The sequence below is a fragment of the Papio anubis genome, chromosome 16 (assembly GCF_008728515.1).
Source record: "Papio anubis isolate 15944 chromosome 16, Panubis1.0, whole genome shotgun sequence".
In the NCBI taxonomy this organism is placed as follows: Eukaryota; Metazoa; Chordata; class Mammalia; order Primates; family Cercopithecidae; genus Papio; species Papio anubis.
In genome coordinates this window covers 54,310,465-54,335,158 of record NC_044991.1, presented here as the reverse complement: position 1 = coordinate 54,335,158, position 24,694 = coordinate 54,310,465, and the positions used below count along the sequence as shown (strand labels likewise).

The window sequence follows — 24,694 nt, the reverse complement described above, 5'->3', positions numbered from 1 at the left end:
AGATGTTCAAAAGGTACTGGCATCCCTGAAATGTAATGAAGGTCTTCAACCATGCCCAATACTTTTTGGGAACTTAATGTGTTCTTGGCACACAGCTCTGGGTCCGTTCACCTTCTAAAGGTAAACAGGGCCCTGAAATCACCTTTCCTCACTCTCCATCCACATGAATTAGGATGAATTGACTCTAGGGATGCATGTGTGACTCAGACCCAACTAATCTGAATATCAGAACCTCAGTGATTAGTTTGGAATGATATGTGAACCAGTCCAAGGCAACTAGGTGTCACCTTGGCTTTTTGCTGAAATAAATGAGGACTTGGGCTGAGAGGATGGAGCCTAGAGCAGCTGGAAGCCAACTTCCTACTGCAAAGAACAGAAATGAAAGACAGGGGAAGGAAGACCAAATCCTGATGTATTTTGTGCGTCTTGGTACCTGAATCAGTCAGACCACCTTTTATGCGAGCATATAAATTACCTGTCTGCTTACACCAAGCCAATTTGCATAGTTTCCCATCATTTGTAATCCATCAAGTCCATATTAATATTTTTATTTAACAAACTATTTTTTATTTTTTATTTTTTGAGATGGTGTCTTGCTCTGTCACACAGGCTAGAGTGTAGTGGTGTGATCTTGGCTCACTGCAACCTCCGCCTCCCGGGTCCAAGTGATTTTCCTATTTCAGCCTCCCGGGTAGCCCCCGACTACGCCCGGCTAATTTCTGTATTTTTAGTAGAAACGGGGTTTCACCATATTGGTCCGGCTGGTCTTGAACTCCTGACCTCAGGATATCCACCTGCCTCGGCCTCCCAAAATGCCGGGATTACAGGCATGAGCCACCCTGCCCGGCCTTATTTAATAAACTCTTTGAAGTAGGTACTATTTATTAACCCTATTTTACAAATGAAGAAACTGAAGCAAAGAGATTAAGTAGTTTACCTAAGGCTACCTAGGGGCAGAATTCAAATCCAGGAGATACAATTCTGAGAGCTAACAAATATTCCGCTCTCCTCGGTGACCCAGGAGGATTCACAGAGGAGGGTGTGACATGTAGACTGACATTTAACCCCAAGAGGGCATAGGGATTTGTGGGGTGGGGTGGGGAGAAGAGGCTTCCAGGGGACGGAACAGCTTGGGCAATAACAAGGCCTTTTCTGCTGAGAGGAAATCTCACCTGAAATTCACTTGCCCCAGTCCTGAAGCCTGTCCCCAAGCGGTTCCCTCTTGGAGGGGAGCATCAAACCCCATTTCTCCAGGGCCACCTCTACCCTCCTGGCTTCTGGACCTCTGCCGCCGCCCTATGCTACACGTCGCTGCCTGTCCTGCGGTGGGTCCCCTGCGGGAGGGGGGACCCCTGATAGGGAGGGAGGAGGTGCGGGCCCAGATTTGGGCGCGGGACCTGGGTTTCCGAGGCAGGAATCCAGCAGTCTCCGGCTTCAGCGGCTTCCAGCTTCCCGGCTCCCGGCGGGGCGGGCCCGGGGAGGAGCTCGGCGCGTCCCCGCCCAGAGGCGGAACGGAGGGCCGGGCCGGAGCGGGGTGGGTAGGGGACGCGAGGCGGAGCGGGGCCCCACACAGGCCGCGGCGGCTGGCTCGGGCCCCTACGGTCCCGGCGGCGGCTGGAGGAGGAAGCCAGGCGGCTGGCGGAGGAGGAGAGAAGGAGGAGGCCGAGACCGGTGCGCCGCTCGCCGTAGACTTACTTCCCCGGCTCAGCAGGGAAAGGTACGGTGCGCCCGCTCTCCGGCCCCGGGCCCCGGCTCTCAGCCTCCCTCGGGCGCAGGCAGGGGCTGCGGCCGCAGCGAGAGGGTGAGGGGCCCAGAGCGGTCCCCGAGGGCTCCGCCGGCGCGGGGCTTGGGCGGCCAGCGCGGCGCTCGGGCGCTCGGGCGGGGGTGCGGGGCGTTCCGGGAGGCTCGCGGGGAGCGGGGGGCGCCGCGCCCCCCTGGCTCCCGCGGGGGAAAGCAGTGGTGTGGGCCGGGGTGGCGGTGATCCCGGCGCTAGGGCTGCGCGGCCCGGGCCGGGCGCCGGGGGTAGAGTGCCGGACGGACCCCCGAGCTGCGTGCGGGAGGGGAGCGTCCCGGGTGCCCGGCAGGCGCGCCCCGTGGGCGCAGACAAAGCCGGGCGCGGACGCCCCTCGACGACTCGGGCTGACGGGAGGGTGGGCACCGGGGAGAGGACAGAAGGCTCCCGAGTGATGGCCCGAACGCCAGGAGAGGCTGTGCTGACCGCTCTGGGCTCCGGGCGTCCGGGTGGTCCCTTTGGGGCCCCGGGCAGGGTGAGGAGCTGCTTTCTCCTAAGGGCCAACTAGGGGCTTACGGGATGCCCTGGGCTTGGCGGGAGCCGGGCTCGCAAAGGGTTCGGGTGTGTTGGACGGCTCACTTTGGGGGAGGGGCTGAGGGAAGCCACTGCCCTGGGGTAGGGACGAGGGCTCCTTTAGAGCAGTCGAGGGGCCCGCGGCGCTTGAGCCAGGGGACTTGGCCCGATGAGGTACGCGCGGTTCCTGGCATGTATAGTGAGAGGTGCCCACAGGTTGTTTGCAGAACATTGCTGTTGGTGGCATATCACGTACCAATCTGTGGGGGCAAGTTGGCCATGATTGGAGCCAGCAGTAGGTGCCCTGGGGTTACCGGGAGCGGCGCGGGCCGGGGTGCCATGCATCCGAAAGTGTGTGCGGTGAAGCCCCCACATCTGCATTCGGCCACCCCTGCCCCCTTGCCTCTTGTTAGGCGGAGAAAGCATCCCAATTCCTGCCGCTGGCCCTGCCTCCGCTTGGGCTCCAAGGTCCTCTCCCTGTCCCCCTTTCTGCAGTTACCCCCGCTGTCTCCGGTGTTAGAAGTGGCTTATTTCCCCCTGGATCGTCCACAGCTTTATGAGAAATATGCTTTGGCACGCTGTCTCTCCAATTTTGTAGCCCCCTTTTTGCCTTATTTCCTCATTCCCTCCAGCTTCAGACCTTTTTCCCTTCACAGCAAAACTTCTCTGGAGAGCCTTCTGCACTCGCTTCTTCGGAGCACAGCTCTTCCGTTCTTTAGCTGGCTTGCCCTGACTTCAGTCCCACCCCTTCACTGAAACAGCCTCAGCCAAGCTCTCCAGTGAGCTCCACGCCCCCACAAGCAAGTCTTCTTCCACCTCTCCTGGTCTCCTTGAACACTCTCCTTCAAGAACCAGTATCCTCCCTTGGCTTCTCCTGGTTTTCTTCCCTCCTTGGCTGCCGTTTTTCTTAGACTTCTTTTCAGACAACTCCTTCACTCAGCTCCAAATGTTGGAGGGCCCCAGGGCTCTGTCCATAGCGCTTCTCTCCCTGGTCTATTTACAAACTCTTCCCCGTTTCATTCTTTCTTATGATTTTAAAAATCAAGCATCAATTTGCAAACATACAGATCTTAAATGTACATCATTCTGATAGTTTTAAATAGCAGATTTTATCTCCAGCCCCAGCCTCTCTACCTAACCCCCATCTGATGATTTTTGATGTCCTGGGTGACAAAAAACTTAATACGGATGAAAATAGAACCCTGATGGCACTCCCCAGGCCTTCCCATCTCAGTGAATGACCCATCATCTACTCACTTTTTTTATTCTTATTTTTATTTTTTGAGACAGAGTTTTGCTGTTTTCGCCCAGGCTGGAGTGCGATGACGTGATCTCGGCTCACTGCAACCTCCGCCTCCTGGGTTCAAGTGATTCTCCTGCCTCAGCCTCCCAAGTAGCTGGGATTACAGGCATGCGCCACCACGCCCGGCTAATTTTTATATTTTTAGTAGAGATGGGGTTTCACCATGTTGCCCAGGATGGTCTCAAACTCCTGACCTCAGGTGATCCACCCGTCTTGGCCTCCCAAAGTGCTGGGATTACAGGCATGAGCCATTGCTCCTGGCCCATCTACTCACTTTTAAAGATGGGAAACCTAGCCGGGTGTGGTGGCTCACGCCTGTAATCCCAGCACTTTGGGAGGCCAAGGCAGGTGGATCACCTGAGGTCGGGAGTTCAAGACCAGCCTGACCAACGTGGAGAAACCCCGTCTCTACTAAAAATACAAAATTAGCTGGGCATGGTGGCACATGCCTGTAATCCCAGCTACTCAGGAGGCTGAGGCTGGGAATTGCTTGAACCCGGGAGGCGGAGGTTGCCGTGAGCCAAGATCGCGCCATCGCTCTCCAGCCTGGGCAACAAAAGTGAAGCTCCATCTCAGTCAAGAAAGAAAGAAAGGAAGGAAGGGAGGGACGGAGGGAGGGACGGAGGGAGGGAGGAAGGAAGGAAGGAAAGAAGGAAAGAAGGAAGATGGGAAACCAGGGAGGGAGGGAGGGAGGGAAGGGAAGGAAGGAAGGGAAGGAAGGAAGGAAGGAAGGAAGGAAGATGGGAAACTGTGGAGGGAGGGGAGGGAGGAGGGAGGGAGGAGGGAAGGAAGGAAGGAAGAAGTGAAGGAAGGGAAGTGAAGGGAAGGATGGGAAATGGGCTAACCCCACGGAGGAAACCGGAATGGATTTGTGGTTTGCCTTCTTGAAATGGACGAAGTCCCAGGCCACCTGCCCCAAGCCGCTTAAGCCACCTAACCCTCTCCCCAGGTCTGCACTTGCCCTCTTCTGATCTATTTTAGTAGAGCAGCAAGAATGATATAGAAACTGTTGATGGGACCATCTCATTTCTCTAAAATTCTTGATAGCTCCCTATCACACTTGATTAAAATCTCAAAGCTTTCCCTCAGCCTACCAGACCCTCCCCATTCTGGCCACAGCTGACCTCCCCAGACTTATCTTGACCACTGTCTCCTCTGCATTCTCCCTGACAGACACATCTGAATCATTTCTGCCCTTTGGACACCCTAAGCTCTCTCCTGCCCCAGGGCCTTTGCTTGTGCTATCTTTCCTGCCACGAGTGTTTTTCCAGTGCCCTTTACTGGCCTGGCTTTTCTCCTTCTTATTTTTAAGGTCTTCACTTAATTATACCTTCCTCAAATGCCTTCCCAGTCTTGGGAAGTCCCCCATAATTCATCATAGCACCTGACTTACTTTCTATATTATATTTATCACAGTTCACAACCATTTGTTACAGTTGTTTGTATATTTGACTTATCTGGCTTCTTAAGGGCCGGAACCTTGACTGAAAGGACCAGTGCTGTATCTGGAGCATCTAGCACAGTGCCTGGCATATAGCTGATGCCCAGGAAATCTGAAGCCAGGTGGGCAGATTGGGGCTGGGTTGGGCAGACAGGTGGGTATTGCAGTGAGCACAGGAGCCCCCTTTAAACTTCAAGTGACCCTGAGGATTTTTATTTTTTTTCCACAAAAGCAATTGTGCAGATTGCTGCAAGAATCTAAGGGCGCCAATGGGATGTGAAAAAGGGAAGTGGAGAAGGTACGGGTGGCTTGAGAGCAGGCCTGTATGTCGAGGGCAGCCGGTGGGATGTGAGTCTGTGCGTGTCACTGTGGTTGGGGTAAATGATTTCCTTTGCTTTCTTTAGTAGAAATCCAGGCTGGGTCAGCAGAAGGATATGTGTGCATGTTGGGTGGGAGGGAGATTCTCTAGCTCGAAAGATGTGGGCAGCCTGGGCAGCCAGGAATTGATTTCAGCCCACTCTCTTGGGGGACTGCTGGGTGCCTAGCCCTGGGTGGTCTCTCTCTAGACTCTTGCCTTTCTACCCACAGCTTTCCTGTTTGCACAGAGGAGCCAGTTGAGTGTTAAATTGTGTGGCTGGTACTCTCAGAATGGAAGGCTGAGAGCTAGGGGACCTCAGATCTGGGACGGAGGGGAGCTGGGCCCTGGACAGGGGACAGGGGTGGACCAAGGTAACACCACGACGTGGGTGCTAGAACTAGGGGCAGTGGTCCAGATCTGGGATCGGGCTGGCATGCCTAGGAAAGGCCTTGAGCTGGGATAGGTGGGGATGAGGAGAGCATCCTGGGTGGGAGGAATCAAGCAGAGGTCAAGAGGCAGGGCAGGGCCCTGGCATATTCACTGGATGCCCTGCATTGTTCTAAGGACTTTGCAAATGTTAACTCCTTTAATCCTCTTAAAGGCTCTATAAGGTAGGTCTTATTCCCATTTTACAGATGGGAAGACTGAGTCATAGTCATACAACTAAATAATGACAAAGTGAGGATTGAATCTAAGCAACTTGACTCCAGAATCCATGTTCAAAATCAGTACACTCTGCTACTTCTCTCATGCCTCTCAGTTATGTGTCAGCCAAGGGCTTCCTAAGAAGAGGCTTTTCCTGCCTCCCAGAGGTGCCTGGCCTTGGGGGCTGGGGAGGTGGGAAAGAAGTTACACCCTTTAAGGTAGAAGGGATCCTCACTTGGAGTGGGTAACCGAATTTTTCTGCTTCATGCCCCGCTTTTTCTTCCAGGAGGGGCTCCGGACCCAGACCAATGGGTGGGGCATCACGTGCACTGTGATTTTGGGGTGCTGGGAAGGTCTACTGCTTCTGGTTCAGCTACTGCTTTCTGCCTGAGATGCCATCATTAGAATGTCACCCTTCTGGGTTTAGCATTGCCCTCGTCATCTGCCTGTAAAATGGGATTAGAGGGACTTTTTTTCTTTGCTCCCTGGAGGTCACATGCTTGAGTGCCTTCTCCTCTGAAAGGAGGAAAGGCTTCCCCTGGGATGCCAGGCTGAGGAACTGGGCCAGGAAGGGGGGAGGAGGGTGTGACAGCTCTGCCCTGGGAGGCTTTCCTGTTTGGCATGAGGATGGCTCTGGGCAGGTGACCTGGCCTCCCAAGGACCTGACTGGCTGGCTGAGGAACGGTTTGCTGACCACACAGGGATGGGGTCTGTTTTCTCCGAATTCTGAGCCCCAGAGTTGAGGGGATCTGCTCATCTATCTGGACAGATCCTGCCAGCCTCCTAGGAAGACAGGGAGGCAGGGTTCGTGGAAACTGAGGCACAGGGAAAACATTGCTGTCGGAAGCTCACCAGCCTTCATGGTTGTCAGGAAGGGCTCCCTTCTCTGGCAGGGGAGCATGGAGGAGGCCTGTCCATGATGCCCAAGTCCTTGTCTGCTGAGTTGCAGTGAAGGCTGTGGCTGAGCCTGAGGTGGACAGGCTAGAGCTGAGGTGGACTTCCTGACAAGTAGACACTGGGCCTTGTTAGCTGTGGTTAGCACCTGGCATCTCCTGTGCCCCAGCCTGGTGTTCAGAGCCTTTGGGAACACAGGACATGGTTCCTGCTCTCCAGGAAATAAACGTGAGCCCTGCCAGGTGTGATACAATGAGGTCCTCCTCCCAGAGGAGGTGGTGCTTTGGGAGGGTTCTGAAATCTTGGGCGGCTTTGGCTGACAGAGGAGGGGATGGCATTCCTAAGGTGGAGGAGAAGTGGGTTGAAGCCAGGCCTGGAGTGGTTTGAAGCCAGGTTGGGAAAGGCCTTGGCTGCCAAGCTGCTGAGTCTGGCCTTGATTCAGTAGGCCCTGGGGAGCCTTTGAAGGTTATAGGGCATGGGGGCAATTACCTGATTAGAGCAGTGGTCTATAAAAGTGCTTTTCAGACTCGAATGCACATAGATCACCTAGGCAGCTTGTTAAAATGCAGGTCTGTCCTGTCTGACTCAGCAGGTCTGGGGTGAGGCCTGTGACTCTGCATTTCTTTCTTTCTTTCTTTTTTTTTTTTTGAGACGGTGTCTTGCTCTGTTGTCCAAGCTGGAGTGCAATGACAGGATCTCGGCTCACTGCAACCTTCGCCTCCTGGGTTCAAACGATTCTCCTGCCTCAGCCTTCTGAGTAGCTGGGATTACAGGTGCCCACCACCATCTTTAGTAGAGACAGGGTTTCACCATGTTGGTCAGGCTGGGCTCGAACTCCTGGCTTCAAGTGATCCGCCTGCCTCAGTCTCCCAAAGTGCTGGGATTACAGGCGTGAGCCGCTGCGCCCCGCCTGAGACTGCATTTCTAATAAGCTCCTTGGCAGTGCAGTGCTGCTGCTCCATGGAGCGCGCTTTGTATAGCAAGGATTTAGACTGGAGTCTTGAGGGATGAGTGGAGTTCAGGTGGGTGGAACAGGTAAAGGGAACCACCTTGGCTCCTGCGGCTCCTGTGTTTCAGGATGTGTAGGGAGCTGCCAGTGTAGGGGGTGGGGGTGGTATAGGTGGGCTGGGGGCAGGACAGAGGGCACTGTAGAAGATGTGAGATGCAGGGGCTCTGCTGGGAGCTGGAGCTGTGTGAGGGCCTCCAGGTGCTTGGGTCATAGGCCAGGAACATAGGTCTGATTTCCAGGGCCCCTAACTGTAAGGAGCTCCCAAGACTATGAGTGGGTACCTTGAGTGACTGTATCCCAGGGCAGGGTGACATGCAGACAGCATGGAGGGCACCTTATCTCTCCCCACAGCTGAGCCTGGCACTGCGGGCAACCAATCTGGAGTGAGCAGCCTTCCTCCAGCCAGGGCAGGGCGGAGAGATTGGGGAAACAGCTGATCCAGCCCTCTAGCTCCAGTTGTGACGTGTCCTCATAAAAGACCGTAGTCTCCCCAGCTGCCGGGCCATCACCCCAGTATGTGCAGTGCCCGTCACCCTGACCCAAGTCCTTGTTGCCTGATGGTTACGTGAGCTGCTGTTGGGGGATCTTATCCCACTCTGGCCACCTCTGCGGTATACATGGGAGTAGCGGGGGCCTGGATGCTTCTCTCTGCTCTGCCCTGGCTGGGCCACTACAGGCAAGTGTCTGCTCCTCCCTGAGGTGTCAGTCTCCTCATCTGTAAACTGAGGGGTTCAGGCCCCTCCTTGGGGGGTTATCACAGGGTTTGTTGGGTGGGGCATTGCATCTTCCCAGAGAGTCAGCTTAACACATTTTAGTTTAATCTTAAGTATTAAAGTTAACATTAAGACTTACATGGGGTCGAATTAGCAATTTGCTTGCAAGAAACCAGGTTGCTTTGGGGCTCTCCCAAGGCCCCTTGCACCTCAGACTCTAAATGGCCTGCGGTGGGTATCTGAGGACACTAGTCGGTTGAGTCCCCCCAGATGCTAGCAGGGGGGTAGCAGTCACCACACCTAAAGGAAGGTGCAGAGGGCAGACACAAAGGGCAAAGGTTCAGCTGCCCTGGGCAGTGCCATGAGGGGCTGGCAGGGTAGGGGTTGACTGGCTCTCAGTCTGAGCTCCCCAGGTATCCCACACACGCCTCCTCAAAGGAGGGCAAGGCCAAGCCAATCACACCCCACTTTGATCCCTGCCCCTGGGCCAGGCTGTCCTGCGGGATGGGAGGGGATAACATTTCTCAAAGACTGTTCTGGGCAGTCTCAAGGGTTCAGGGGACAAATAAGGATAGAAACTGGCAAATTCACTCCACTACCCTATGGGAGGTTCAGCATACGTTTAAGAGAATTAAAGGCCCTGACAAGTCCTGTAGAAAAGAAACTGTTGAGTGTTTCCCAGCCTGATCTGACCATGGAAATCTTTTTTTAAACGACTGCCAATAATGTCCCACCCACCAGGAAAACACCTGCTGGGAGGAGCTGATGTGGAAAGATGCTGCTCACTGGAAGGCCATGAACGTGGTAGCACAGGTGGACTTCCTGGTAGAGGTGGACTTGGTGGGATGGGCACATTTGGACAATCAGTAGAAGAAAAGAGCACTGCAGAGAGAGAGAGATGCCAGGCTCCCCTCTGAGGCCTCAGTTTCTTCATCTCTGTAAATCTTTGCCCTCCATGTCTGCCTCCCCACCTTCCTTTGGGTGTAGTGACTGCTACCTCCCTGCCAGTGCCTGTGGGGACCTCAACTGACCAGGGCCCTCAGATGTGCCTATCCCACCTCTACCAGGAAGCTCCCCGCCATCCTTCCTTTTCTCCCTGGTATTTCTGGGCTGAGAGCCAGCCCTGGGTTCTTTTGGCAATGGCTCTGCCTCACTGGGTAAGTGAGGAAGGATCTGGAAGGACCTGTCTGGTGCCTGGGATCCCCAGGTAGCTGGGCCTGGGTCTTCTGGATTCTTTTTCTTTTTTTTGAGATGGAGGCTCACTCTGTCGCCCAGGCTGGAGTGCAGTGGCGTAATCTCGGCTCACTGCAACCTCCACCTCCTGGGTGCAAGCAATTATCTTGCCTCAGCCTCCTGAGTAGCTGGGATTACAGGCACTCACCACCATGCCCGGTTAATTTTTGTGCTTTTAGTAGAGACGGGGTTTCACCGTGTTGGCCAGGCTGGTCTGAAACTCCTGACCTCAGGCAGTCTTCTCGCCTTGACCTCCCAAAGTGCTAGGATTACAGATGTGAGCCAGCCCGGCCGTCTTCTGGATTCTGAGAGGGCCTTTTCCTTATACCTCCTGGGCATCTCCTCGCTCTGCAAGTTCTCCCCAGCCTTTCATCTCAGAGCTTAACACAGCAGGGTTGTGAACTCTGAACAAGAAGCTAAGCCTCTCTGTGCCTCTGTTCCCTCATTTGTACCACGAGGCTAATATTTCCTCCCTCCTAGGGTGGCTGGGTTGTTGTGACACTCTAATACCGGTTGGCTGCTCTTACTACTGTGATTGACATGGCTGGAGGAGGGACCCTGGGGAGGGTCCTGTCATCGTGGACATAAGGGAAGAAGGCAAGAACCAGCAGAAAGCAGCACAAGGCTTAGGGTGGGGTCCTGGTTAGACCAGAGCAGCCTGCAGAGGAGAAGAGTGAGGGTGCAAGTAGCTAGCAGGACTGGCTTCCTGGAGGAATGGCAATTGGGGTGGGGAGATCTGGAGAGAATGAGAAGTCACAGGTTTGGGTCTGAGAGTCAGAGGATCCTGGTGGGTGTGTGTAGGAGATAGGCGGCCTGCGGGCAGGGAGGAGGCGTCAGGGACTGCCTTGGTTCACTGGGCTGTGGCAGCCCACAGAAGGTTTTGAGCAGGGCAGTGATGTGATCAGAGCAGTGCATTAGTGAGAAAGGAGGCAGGGTGTGAGTGATGGTGGGCTGTGGGCGGGGACGGTGCTGTGCCCCTTCATGGACTTGAAGCTTGGGGAGGGGCCAGGTTACAGACGTGACCCTCATTCTCAGACTCTCAGGGCAGTCAGTGAGGCTACCCTGCCTTGCCTCTACCACACCTCCTTTCCTCTTCAGTGTGAAGCTCTTTGTTCAGCAGCTCAGGTTGGGGAGATGGGGTGTGGTTGTTTTTTTTTTTTTTAGAGTCTCACTCTGTTGCCCAGGCTGGAGTGCAGTGGCGCCTCCCCGGTTCACGCCATTCTCCTGCCTCAGCCTCCCAAGTAGCTGGGACTACAGGCGCCCGCCACCATGCCCGGCTAATTTTTTGTATTTTTAGTAGAGATGGGGTTTCATCATATTAGCCAGGATGGTCTCGATCTGCTGACCTCGTGATCTGTCCGCCTCTGCCTCCCAAAGTGCTGGGATTACAGGCGTGAGCTACTGCGCCCTGCCGGGATGTGGTATTTTAAATAGTACCCAGGAGGAGCTACGGTGGTGCTTGAGGCAACGTTGGCCCTCCGACCTGACCCGGAGGCCCTGGTGGGGCATGCTCAGTGGATTTTCCTACCCAACCCCAGCTCCACTCTCTTGTTCTCCTTTGCCCCTTTGCCTTTCTTCCTCAAGCACGTAGGAGCCCACTGCTTTCTAAATCCGGGGCTGGGAGGTTGGAGGATGAGGAAAAGCATCTGGGTTCTGGTGGAGCATGGTGGCCTAGCTGGGGGCCATTGCAGTACCCCTTAGTCCAGATTCCCTTCTTCACCTGCTTCTTGAGGGATGGCATTAAGGAAGGTGTGACTTACAGCCAGAAGAACGAGCACTTGGGAATGAGTTGCAATTTATTAGAAAACAGAACAAAGAATCTAGCCACCCCTGCCAACTCTGTGCCAGGCCCTGGCAGACACATGGGTCCTGTCTTCCCCATACAGCCTCATGGAGCCTGAGTGAGGCATGATGGGTCTCACTCAGGTTCTGGGACATCTGGCTTGATGCCCTTTCCTCAACCCCACGGCTCTCTCAGAGCCTGTCCTCATACCTTCAGCTGCTCCCCACCCATAACCAGACCTCCGGGACAGCCCAACTCAGCCACCGCACCTCTGATTGTGGCGGGTGGTGGTGATACTCCTTGCAGGCTGAGTTGGCTGGATTTTAGGATGACTCAAGCAGGAGACACCCAGGACCACCAAGGGGCATATATTCTTAGGAAATATTTTTAAATGATGCCTTTAAATGTTAAACACACAGGGACCTTTTTCTCTCTCTTATTTTGGAAAATGATAATAAAAAAAAATCATACGCAATGCAAAACCTGGAGAGTTAATCTGAAAAGGTTCGGAGTTTAAAAAGTAACTCAAGGAAAGACAATGAACTTGACTTCTTCATTAGATTTTTTCTTTTTTCTTTTTTTTTTTTTTTTGAGACAAAGTTTTACTCTTGTTGCCCAGGCTGGAGTGCAATGGCATGATCTTGGCTCACTGCAACCTCCACCTCCTGGGTTCAAGCCATTCTCCTGCCTTAGCCTCCCGAGTAGCTAGGATTACAGGTACCCGCCACCATACCCGGCTAATTTTTGTATTTTTAGTAGAGACGGGGTTTCACCATGTTGGCCAGGCTGGTCTCAAACTCCTGACTTCAAGTGATCCGCCCACTTCGGCCTTCCAAAGTGCTGAGATTACAGGCATGAGCCACTGCACCCAGCTGCTTCTTCATTAGATTTTAAAAAGAGCAAGGCCTGAGGCTTAATATATTACTAAGTAAAGTTCAGAGGCAGGCTCATGGCAGGCTGTGGAACCTCTCTGAATCTCAGTTGCCTCCTCTGTAGTATGGGGGTATTGATGTGAGGATTGAGATATTCCACACAAAACGCTTGGCACTGCACTCTGTATCTCAGACGTATTCAGCTAAAAATAGAGTGATAACAATGATGACAGGATTTTAAGAACAGACCTTTCTTGATGCTTCAAAAGCTAGTGAGTTATTCTGTCTTTGAACGCCACAAAAGGGCCTAAAGAATATGTTCATGTCCAAACTCAGCGTCTCAACTCCGTAGGGGTTTTATGGATTAAATCATGGGTGCATGGCCCATGTGTGCATTTTGAAATGAACCTCAGTGGCTTTTGAGACCTGGTTCCAGCTCTCACTTGGGTGGGGGACTGGGCTTCATGGTTGAATTCTATGGAAAGTGCTTTATTGGTTAGTCCTGTGGACTTGTTAGGAGAGCACAGTTAATGTGCCCTGAAGTCACCAGGAGGGGAAAGTCTTGGGCCAGTGATCGAGGACCGTCTAGACGCAGTTATGAGTTACTTGCTTTTTGAATTTTCTTTTGTGCTGGCCAAAGCAATTAGAACTTGTCCCTGGCCCTGTTTATGGAGGAGGAGATCGAGGGTGAAGGACTGGGGCCTGGCTAGTTTAGTGCCTGGCAAGCCTAATCCAGCTGCATGGGGCAGGGAGACCAGGATGACCTGCAGGGACCCCACTAAGTGCCCAGGCCAGAAAGCAGGTAGCTGTGGCAGCCCCAGGCTTTGGCAGTGAAGCTGGAGTGAGCCGTCAGGCCTTGAGATGACTCCTGCCAGCCCCAAGTGCCTGGCACAATGTGTGCATATCAGTATGTGGGGAGGAGTAAGATGGGAGAATTGCCAAGCCAGGGCAGTCCTCAGGCCTGCAGCACCCCTGGGGAGGCTGAGTGGGGGGGCCTGAGGTCAGAGCAAGGGTTGAGCAGTGTTGCCCCACCCTGCCCCTCGCTCCGTCCAGGTGGCCTCTGTCATGCCTCTGAACCTCTTGGGGCCCGTTTCCTCATCTGTAAAATGGGCAGCAGGGAGTTTATGATTATTAAAAGATGCAATGAATGGAAAGTGCCCAGCAAAGGGCCTGGCACAGGAGGGGCAAAATAGAGGTTTGCTGTGAGGTTCATCTGGTGACTAGATTTTTCTTTGGATATTTTCCTTTTTTCGTTTTGGGATTATGTATGCCACCTTTGCTCTATGATAAATTATGTTGCGTGGACACCGTAAGAGAGGTATTTGTGCTGGAAAAGGGTTTACAGTGGAGGAAGACCCTTCCCCACCTTCTGGGAGGAAGGCTGCCCGGATCCAGCACAGCTCAGACAGCTCTGACACTGGGGCTGTCGTGTCTCTTTGTGGGCAGAAAGCACAGGTCCCAGGCTGGGCGGAGTGGGACCTTGTGGCTCAGGAGACAGGATGGGCTTGCCGGAGACCCCACCCCCTCCCCAGGGCTGGAGCTGAAGCACAGTTGGGCTTTGTGCAGAGTCACGAGGGGCCGCTGAGGGGGAACTGCGCCCGGGCTGAGCTCACAGGCCTCAGTTCTTGTGAGTGGTTTTGAAAGAGTCAGCGGAAAGTGCTGACTGGGCTGTTCTCCTTCACCCCAGAATTGTGATGCTGCGGCTCCTGGCAGGGATAGGGGAGAAGCCCCACCGGGAAGCCACCCCCTCAGCTGCCAGCTCACACCTCCCAGGCGTCAAGTGTCCAGGCTGCAGAATGGGCGGATCTCTCTGCCAGGTGGTGCTGGGGACACTGACTCACGTCGGGGCCGTGCCTGCAGGTGATGCCTGATGCAGGGGGCTGTGTTTCGGGGTGTGCTTGGCCCTGCAATAGCAGGCGGCTTGGAGAAACTCTCCCAACCCTGCTGATAGCCAGGAGGAGGGCTTAGTAATCAGACCCCTGGGCTGACCTCCCCACTGCAGTCCTGCACTGAGGTATTTGGCTTCTGTCATTTTTCTGACCCCACCAGCTTGTTGTGAAGGGCAAAGATGATGACCAGTTGACACAGTTAGAACTGGTCTGGGTTTGTCCCAGTGGTGTCATGCCTGCTCACCCAGGTCATGCTTATGTGGCCCTTGCCCTCACCCCACATCCTGCCATTCAGCAAGTCCCCAGGAGGTTGACACAGCACTGCACCTCTGCTGCAGCGTTGCCTTGGCAGGTGGCTTTCCCTGACGCCCCTGTGCAAACAGTTTCCGGTCTCTCCGCCCTGCTTTTCCCTGACCTGACAGATCCTTAAGGGGGGCATCTGGGTGTTGCAGTATCCCCAGTGCCTCAGACAGTGCCTGGCACAGGTAGCCCTCCAGAAAGCTTTTTGAATGAATGAAAAATCTGTCCCCTGCTACTCCCCTCCCTGCCTTAGGCCTCACTCACGAACCGTGTCTGTGCTTTTCTCCAGTCTCCTTAGCACCGGCCCCACCCTAGGCTGGAAACGTGCCCCCCACCTGCCCGGTGCCCATCCAGACTCCCATTCGCGGCGGCCACTGGGTTGCAGGGCCTGTGTGTCTCCAGCGCCTGTGCCTGCCCCGCCCCCTTCCTGGTGCCTTGGGTGGCAGGTCGTGTGCCTCCTGGCAGGTGTGCGTCCTGCCCTTCCCCAGGGCGCCTCGGGGAGCCAACCTGCATGGCTGACTTGCCCAGGAAGGGCAGGGCGGCACGGGTGGGGCTGGGGCAGGCCCTGAGCGGAGGCGGGAGGTGTGTTCTCCCCACCTGACGCTGGAAGGCTTCCCCACTCCCCACTTCCGACTCCCAACTCCCAGGGCTGGGTGAGGCGGCTGCCAAAGTTATGGAGGAAGCATAGCGTGGGACCAGGGGATTCCAAGCCAGTCCAGGTGAGTTCTGGGAGAGAGCGAAAAGGGACAGCTTTGGAATCACATGTTGAGAGATGATCCTGTTAGCAGCGCCTCTGAGCCTCTGCATGTGCAGTTTCCCTGCGTGGAGCTCACTTCTCTCTCCTGGGAATTTCCGCCTCCTTTTCCACCCTCCATTAGGTCTTCCTTCCCATTGTCTCTTGAATTCATCATGATCCTTATTTCTGTACCTTTGAGTTCACTGGCTGTGAGCCTCAGGGCAGGGCCCTGTCTCTTTAATCCACTGCTGCGGAATCTCCAGGGGCTGATGCAGGGCCAGGCAAGGGTGCATCTTGCGGGAGACAAAACATACAAATATAGGTCTCTCTAAGGGCTTCTGATGAGGAGCCTGGGACCCAGCAGAGAGCAGAACAGATGTGATGGTCATTCCCATTTTGTGGATGAGGAAACAGTCTTTCCAAGATCACTCAGAGCTAGACCCCATCCCTGCTTCCTGGCTCCCGTCCTCTAGGGGAGCAGTCCCAGCACAGAGGTTGGACCTGAAGAGGGTGTTGAGATGCAGAGAGAAAGACGGGGAAGATGCGACTATGTGTGGCGGTGTGTGAACAAGGTTGGGCAAGGACATCTGTGTGGCCTGAGGTGCTTTGTATGCCTGGAGAGCAGGGGGCTTTGGGAGCTGGGCAGCAGCGGGGTGGAGGGAGACCCAAGCCTAAGCCCAGGGTGGAGAGCTTGGGCACTGCCTGGCCTTGTGGCTCTCTCTGCCTCCTCCTCTCCTGCACTGTCAGACCCCAGTGGCTCTGGGCTGGCCAGGAGGCTACGATTGGAACCTGAGCCTTGGCTGTACATTAGTATCATGTAGGTCCTTAAAGAAAAAAAAAAAATCCATGGTTGGGCCCCACTCCAGAGAGTCTAATTTAGATGACCTGGTATAGGTAGGGGTTATTTGTAAAAATCTCCAGGTGAGTCTAATGTACTGGCTGGAAGACATTCCTGTCTCTTGGGCCTTGTAAGCTGTAGGACCTGGAGCAGGCTACCTGCCCACTTCATCCTAGCTCTGCATTTCAGAACAGCGGGGTCTAAGGCCCTGAGTGGGATTGGTTGGGTGAGTGTTTACCTGATCCACTTTGGGGAGTCTCTGTGGGGAGAGAGATGCTGACTCTTAGTTATCTATTGTTGGCTAACCAGTGACCCCAAAACCGGTAGCTTAAAATGGCAGTAGACATTTATTACGCTCACAGTTTGTGTAGGTCGGGAATTTGGTAGCAGTTTAGTTGGGTGGTTCTGGCTCAGGCTCTCTCATGAGGTTGCAGTCACAGTGTCAGCCAGCGCTGCAGACATCTGAAGGGGCAGGAGGATTTGCTTCTGAGGCGGTGCGCTCACATGCGTGGCAGGACGGTTTGGCTGTTTATGGGAGGGCTCAGTTCTGTGCCCTGTGGGCTGCCCCAGGGTTGCCTGAGTGTCCTTCCCACATGGTGACTGGCTTCTCCCAGAGTAAGCTGCCCCAGGGAGCAAGGTGGAAGCCACAGTGTCTTTTATGTCTAGTTTCAGAAGTAACATTCCATCATTTCTGCCATATCCTATTGGCTGCAATGGTCAGCTTGGGAGAGAACTACACCAAGGCATGAATCCCAGGAGGCAGGGATCACTGAGGGGCATCTTAGAGGCTGGTGGCCACACAGATTGTCCTGTTGTTGCACCTGCAGCCTCACAGCCCTAGCCTAGGAGCTCCAAGCACCCCTACCAAGTAGGATAGCGGGGCGACCCTTCTATCCTGTTCTTCCCATTGTTAGTCCATAACTGTATCTCTGTGGGGTAGGGTGGCTCTCTCTGAGGCCTGGTGGCTCTGCTCTGGAATCATTCTGCAGGGGGATCTGTGATCTTTCTACTGGCTGGGCTTCCTTCATCCCCACCCCTGCCTCTTACCTGGCCCAATCTTCCCTGCAGTGACTACCACTAGTGTGCAGACTGGGGCCTGTAGGAAAACATAAGGACTGTTGCTGCTACACACCTGGCTCTGGGATAAGCCCTCTGCATGCATTGTCACACACCCCTGTGGGGCAGGCACACTTTATCCCCATTTTACTGATGAGGAAACTGAGGCTCAGATCACTCATCTAATAAGTGGTGGGGATTCAAATGACTGGTATTCAAAAGCCAGTATCACACCCCAGGACCTGTGTGAAAACTGTGGTACTATAAGGTGTTCCCAAAGGATAGGCCTGTTTATTAAGTTGGGTCATCAAATGAAACATAAGGAAATACGCTTTCATGATTTGTGTGTATGTGTAAGAGAAGTGTCTCTTCCTGGGGTTCCCCAAGGGCTGTGGTGACTTGGGTACCTCAAAACAAGGCTGATACCTTGGTCTTGAGGCTAGTATTCCCTCTCTGGGTTTCAGCTGTGTTAGGAGACTTTTTTTCTAAGGAAGCGAGCAGCTGTGAGCACCATCACCTATTGACCCTCTCCTGCCAGTGGCCTCGTCTGCTGTTATCAAGGGCAGTCTTGCACCAGCGTATTCGCCAGGGCAGTGACCGGTTCTGTGGTCTTTTTTTTTATTTAGAGACAAGGTTGCCCATAGTGGAGTAGAGTGGCATGATCATAGCTCATTGCAGCCTTACACACCTGGGCTCAGGTGATCCTCCCACCTCAGCCTCTGGAGTAGCTGGGACTCCAGTTGTGCATCACCATGCCCTAGCTAAGTTTTTTGTTTTTTTTTTTTTGACATGGAGTCTCGCTCTGTCGCCCAGGCTGGAGTGCAGTGGGGTGATCTTGGCTCACTGCAACCTCCGCCTCCCAGGTTCAAGCGATTCTCCTGCCTCAGCCTCCTAAGTAGCTGGGATTAACAGGTGCATGTCACCCCTTCTGGCTAATTTTTGTATTTTTAGTAGAGACGGTGTTTCACCCTGTTGGCCAGGCTGGTCTCGAACTCCTGACCTCGTGATTCACCTGCCTCGGCCTCCCAAAGTGCTGGGATTACAGGCGTGAACCACTGTCCCCAGCCCTAGCTAACTTTTAAATTTTTATTTTTGTAGAGACAGGGTCTTGCTGTGTTGCCCAGGCTGGTCTCAACTTCCTGACCTCAAGCAATCCTCCTGCCTCAGCTTCCTAAAGCACTGGAATTACAGGCATGAGCCGCCATGCTGGGCCTGGTCTTTCTTACACCTGTATGGTTGATGACTTCCTGCAGGGGAATTCAGAGTTGGGGTGTTAGGTCTTGCTTACAGGGAGGGAATCCAGACCATGGGGTCTTATCTTGAGAGCCACTAAAGGAAGCTGCAGTAGACTTTGCTGGGGATACAGGAGGCTGGTGAATAGGTTCGGGAGTCAGGGCTGGCCTCTCTCAGGGTAGGGGTGATTTTCCCTATTAGACAAATGGGAAAATGAGGTTCAAGTGCTAACAGACTCTCCCAAGGCCACACTGGTTAGTGGCAGAGGCTGCTGCCTGGGCAATTCATCTTCTCTAGTAGCATCCAGGAGTGGCATATCCTCCCAGCAGATCTCTGGTTGCTGAGAGGGCATGGAGCTTGCCTACCTCTGGAAGATCTGGAATCTGATGGGAAGAATGTGGGTTCTGTCTGCTGAGTGATGACTATCTATCTGGCAAGCCAGGGACGTCTGCAGATAGACATACACAAAGATGGGAAGCAGGGTGTGGGGTGTGAGGAGACTGAAAGTGGAAACTGAGCTGGTGGGGCTGGCCCAGAGCTTGAAAGGTTCAGAGGTGTTCAGAGCAATTGTGCCCAGGGCCTGACCTAAGCTATTGTCAGAGTGTGATCAAGTGGCTAATTTTTGCTGAAGGTGGGACCTATAGGGTGGGGATTGGGATAAAGCTGCAGGGATGTGGCCTGGGGAAGGAATTGCAGTACCAGCCTCTGTTCTGGCCCATCTGTACCTGTTTCTCTCTCTGACTGACACTGTCATCAGGGCCCTCAGTGAGCTTTCTGCCCATCAGAAAGACCCTGCCCTTTGTCTGGCTTCTGTTTTTTGAGACAAAGTCTTGCTCTGTCTCCCAAGCTGGAGTGCAGTGTTGTGATCATGGTTCACTGTAGCCTTGACTTTCTAGACTGAAGCAATCCTCCTGCCTTGGCCTCCCAAAGTGCTGGGATTGCAGGTGTGAGCCAATGTATCCACCCCCGCCCAGCCTCTCTGGCTTCTTTCTGAGCTTTCTTCCCCTCCTCCACCCCCAATTAAGTTTCTAGTTGAGTAGTCTCCTGGGTCTGCCCCTACAGGGAGCTATAAAATCACCTTATGCCTCCCAGGCAAAAGGGTCCTGAAACAATGAACCTCGGTGGTGTGCAGGACACCAAGGGACACAGAGACGCCCCAAAGTGCTCACATCTCCCGGGGGGCCCTCCTGCTTTTGCCTCCCAGTGCCTGTGGGGGCCGTGTCTTTGGCTCTGTCCCTCCATGCACTGAGCCAATGGCTGCCTCTCCTTGCAACACATGCCTGCCAAGGGCCCCTGGCTCCTTCTTCTCATCTGAAATTGGCTTACAAAGCCTTTTTAAAGTTGTGCTTTTGGGGACTTTATGATTTTAGGGAAGAAATGTGGGTAGCAATGACAATGTGCTTGGAGAGAAGTCTGGGTGCCAGGCAGGATGATGGAGCCCTTCCGTGTTTTTGGCCTGTGAGAGCCAGGGGACATTGCTGGGGGCGGGGGCTCTGCTGAAAGAGGCTCCCACAGCTTTTCCCTTTCGTGAGCTTGGAACTGGCTAATGGCCACCACCTCTGATGCCCCCTTCCCCTCAACAGTGGGGAGGATGGTCAGACTGAGTCAGGATTGAGAGGCTCAGGCCGAGTCAGTATTGGGTTGGGGTTAGCCAGATACAGATGTGGGGTGCCTGCATGATGTCAGTGTCAAGCTCCAGCCTGATATTAGGGTTGGGGCCAAGGTGAAGGCTGGGTTCTGAGCTCAGATGAAGATCGGGGCTCTTCTATAAGTGAGACAGAGCTCTGGGCTCTAGGAAAGGTGACTTTTGTACTGGTCTCTTTGGGGATCTTCCTCCCTCTCCCGCCCGCTCTGAGATGACCCTCACAGTGGCCACACCTTTTACCTGTGCTAATTTAATCGTCCTACAGAGTAGCTGTACCTATCCCCATTTTACAGATGGGAAAGCTTGAAGACCAAAGGAAGCCTTCAGATATCAGATAGGGCTGAGACAAGTGTGCAGTGGTGGGGTACAGAGGGTGCATCCTTGGAGTGAGTTCAGAGGTGTTGGCCAAATGGGGCCTGGAGAAGGGAAGACACTGGCCCAGGGGTCACCTGGCAAGGTAGAGCTTGAGCTGGGGCCTGAACCCAGGTCTCCAGGCTCCTGAGCCAGTTTTCTCTCCCTCCCCTTGTGTTTCCTGGACTCATGGGCTGCCCCTGCTCTGTTCCCCACACCTGCCATCCCCTTCTCCCTCCGTGGCGGCCCAGCCTGGCCCAGCAGTCCTTTTACTTCCTGACTGGCCTGAGTGAGGAGGCTGGGGAGGGTCTGGCTGGGAGGAGTTGGGGCCCAGCCCCTCCCCAGTTGAGGGGTGGGAGGAGCCTCACCGCAGACACAGAGCCCCTTTGTCTGGGCCGTTGTGCAAAGCAGCTGGTCTGGGATTTCTGGGCGTTTTTACATTTGAAGAATAATTGCATTGTCTGGGGGGCCTCAAGAATCCAAATCCCTCCCCAGACTTCCAGGCAGTCCAAAGATGTGCCCCTGGAGCAGCTCCCCAGCTTCCCTCCCACTCCCTCTCCTCCTGTTAGAAACCTGAGAAAGCAGGGTGGGGGCGGGAGGCATGGGGAAACTGAGGTGGGTCTACCCTCAGGGACTAGAAGTCTCCACTGGGAAGAGAGGTTTAAAGTCCCCAAGGCTGGTCAGGAAGGGGGCAAGTGAGCTGTCCCCTGCTGCCGAGGGCACCACAGTCCTGGACAGGTCTCATGAGCAGATGTGGGGTTGGAGGAGGGAGGAGGCTGCTGGTGGAAGGGCTGGGTATATTTTGGGGCACTTCAGCTGGTGGAGTCCTGGGTTCCAAGGGGAGCCAGGCAAAGTGAGCCAGGTGGGCCAACTTCCTGGGAGCCTCACTCTTCTTCTCTGGGAAACGGATTAGGAAATTCATCCTGGGGTGACCTTGAGAAAAAGGCAGGGCTCAGGCACACTTGGGAATAGCCTGTGTTCAGAGGGGGCCAGAGATGGGTAGGAGTTTTTTTTTTTTTTTTTTCCTCTCTTTTTTTTTTTTTTTGAGATGGAGTCTCACTCTGTCACCCAGGCTGGAGTGCAGTGGTGTGATCTTGACTCACTGCACCCTCTACCTCCCGGGTTCAAGTGATTCTCCTGCCTCAGCCTCCCGAGTAGCTGGGATTACAGGCACGCATCACCACACCCGGCTAATTTTTGTATTTTTAGTAGAGACAGGGTTTCACCATGTTGGCCAGGCTGGTCTCAAACTCCTGACTTCAAGTGATCCACTTGCCTCGGCCTCCCAAAGTACTGGGATTATAGGCGTGAGCCACCATGCCTGGTTCTCTCTCTCTCTTTTCAAAAGTAAAGCTTTATTTTAGTTTATTTTAGAGACAGGGTCTTGCTCTGTTGCCCAGACTAGAGTGCCATGGCGCTATCATAGCTCATTGCAACCTCAAACTTCCAGGCTCAAGCCATCCTTCGTCCTTGGTCTCCTGTGTAGCTGGGACTACAGACGCATTTCGCCACAACTAGCTAATTTTTAAATTTTTTTTTTTGTTTATGTTTCCGATAGTCTGAATATGTTTGCGATTTTTAATTTTTAGTAGAAACTAGGTCTCACTATGTTGTCCAGGCTGGTCTCTTAACTCCTGGGCTCAAGTGATCCTCCCACTTTGGCCTCCCAAATTGCCGGGATTACAGGCATGAGCCACCTGTAATGGCTCTGACCACACCTGGCCAGATTTTTATGTCTTGTGAGGGGTGTCTTGGAAGGGTGTGGGGTACGGGAGGCTGGCCTCTCCTGGCACTGTTTTGTTTCAGTAGCCACTCTTGGAGAGAGGCGTGATGTACTGATTTTTGGGTGATGCTGAGGTGGGCTTCAATGTTAAAGAAAGGGCACCGCACACCCAGCTGGGTGATTGAGTCCACTGTGGTTCACTCACAGGGCTTGGCTGTGCTTACCTTGGGCAGGGGCTCACCAGTCTAGCCTGGGACCTCAGCCCTGCTTTGTGGCTGTGGGGCTTCAACCTCATTCTTGAGATAATAGACAACAGAATTTCCTGGGGTGAGATGCCTGTGCTTTGGGGTAGGCTGGGGGGCAGGTGACAGTGCAGAACCAGTATGAGGGACTCACATTTCAAGGGTGTCTGTTGCTTCAGGAAACAGTAATGGAGCAGGCCTTGCTGGTGGTTCGAGCAGCACCCAGCCCTGAAATCACACAAGGTGTGCATATGTTAAGAGAACCCAGAACCAGCTTCTCTGATGTGTATGAGGGAGGCTGTTTCCTGCAGGCCTTCAGGTGGGCTGGGCTGGGGAGGCTCCCGGCTTTTGGTGAAGTTGGGGGTCTGTGTGTATGTTTCGGAGGGGGAGTTGTGAGTGAGAACTGAAGCTAGAAAGGCCAGCTGGGTCGAGAGGGCAAGGCTGACATGCAGAGATCTTCCCCAGGCCTGCTACATAGTAGGTACTCAGTGAACTGCTAAATTATATTCCCTGGTCAACGAGATGCCCAGCTGTGCTTATCCTTGGAGGGTGGGGCTGGGAGATTGAGACCTGCATAGGTGAGGCTCAGATAGAGGAGGGGGGTGGGAGGTGCTCCTGGGGCAGCTACGGTGGAGGTGACAATGATTCAGGCTGTGGGGTTGCCATGGCTTGAACCGACGAATGAGGAGGGTCTCCCACTAAGGGTGACTCCAGATTTGAGCCTAGGGACTGTTTGGTGGTCCTGTGATTTGACCTCAGTGAGGAAAGTGCCAGGAGTTGGGTGGTGCCCCCAGTTTAGTTCTGGCCACTTCCAAGGGGGGCTTGGGAAGGGTCAAACGTTGGAGACCAGGACTAACACGTGTCTCTAGTATTTGGCCCTTAGGAGGTACTTGCTGGAGTGTAAATTTCTTTACTTTTTTTTTTTTTCTGAGACAGGGTCTCACTCTGTTGCCCAGGCTGGAGCACAATGATGCGATCTCAGCTCACTGCAACTAGAGTGTATATTTCTGAGAGTGTCAAAATGAAATTGGGGAGGATGTTCCAGGGATGGGATGAAGAAGTGGCAGTTCACACAAAGTTTGGTGGCTCATGCCCACTCTGGTCACCTGACCTCTGAGTCTTTATTCATCCGTCTTTGGCAACCCTGCCACAGGACGGGGCTTTTCTTCCCTCTTTTCCTCTCTCCATATCCTGCTACTTTCCTGTGTCCAATGTGGCTTCTTGGGACACTTCAGTCAGGGTGGTGGCGGCTCTGGACAGCTGGGGGAGGCGGAGTCCTGCAGGCTGGAGAACTGGCTGCACAGCATCTTGGATGAAATTGCCAGGGGACCAGGGGGTGCACTCGTGCCCTGGCTGGCCTGATTTCTTGATGCTCCCAGGCATTGCCTGCTTGGGGACATGAAGAATTAACTCAAGGCGTGGGTGCAGGCACTGGGCAAGAGGCTTACACCCCCCCCTTTGCCATGGAAGCAAGAGCAAGAAGGCAAGTGTCTGTTGCCCGCCCTCCTCCTCTTCCCTGCCTGGCTGAGCCAGCACTTTTTTCTTCTCTCCTTTATCTGCTCAAAAAGTACAGGGTGTTCTGTTTCTCCTGTGCATACAGATCAAGGAGTGGATGTTATTTCTTTCTTTCTTTCCCCAAGGCGAGAGAAGGACAGGGCAGGCACCGAGGACCATTTAAGCAATTGTCCTTCCTCAATAAGGCAGTTTCTCATACATTAAAACAAAACGAAACAAACCCCAAAAGGGAAAGGAAACGATGACACAAACCAACAGAAAACAAGTTGCCCCTTACTGCCCCCACTCCCCACCAGGCGTTTAGCACACAGTAGGCGTCCTGGCTATGTTCTCTCTCTCCCTTTTGGTTGGACCCCAGGGTATGCTGGCTCCATGGGATGATTAAGTGATGTTAAGGACGCTGCTGTCCAGGGTGTGCTGGCTCCATGGGGTGATATTAGGGCCACAGGACAGACTCATTTCTCTGCCCTCTGTGGGCTGTGTAGGGGGCTCCTCTGGCTTCCTGGAGGCACTGGGGGTTGACAGGCTTATCTAGGACAGGGCCTGAGGAGGGACAGGACTGTGGGATTAGCTCTGAGGGTCAGGATACAGGGGACTCACATGGCCCCTG

General features: G+C 54.0%; 1 protein-coding gene across 3 annotated transcripts in view; it reads left to right on the top strand.

Annotated features, from left to right (window-relative positions):
- Positions 1–1,487: 1,487 nt before the first annotated feature.
- Positions 1,488–24,694, top strand: part of SMOX (spermine oxidase) — a 39,457-nt gene continuing 16,250 nt past the window's right edge. For 2 of the 3 annotated variants that reach the window (XM_021921205.2, XM_021921204.2), the window contains exon 1: positions 1,488–1,717. The gene's annotated coding sequence lies outside the window, so the exon portion shown is untranslated. Of the gene's footprint in view, positions 1,718–8,099; positions 8,632–24,694 lie in introns of those variants that run through there. The other variant, XM_031656587.1, reaches the window with a different exon arrangement.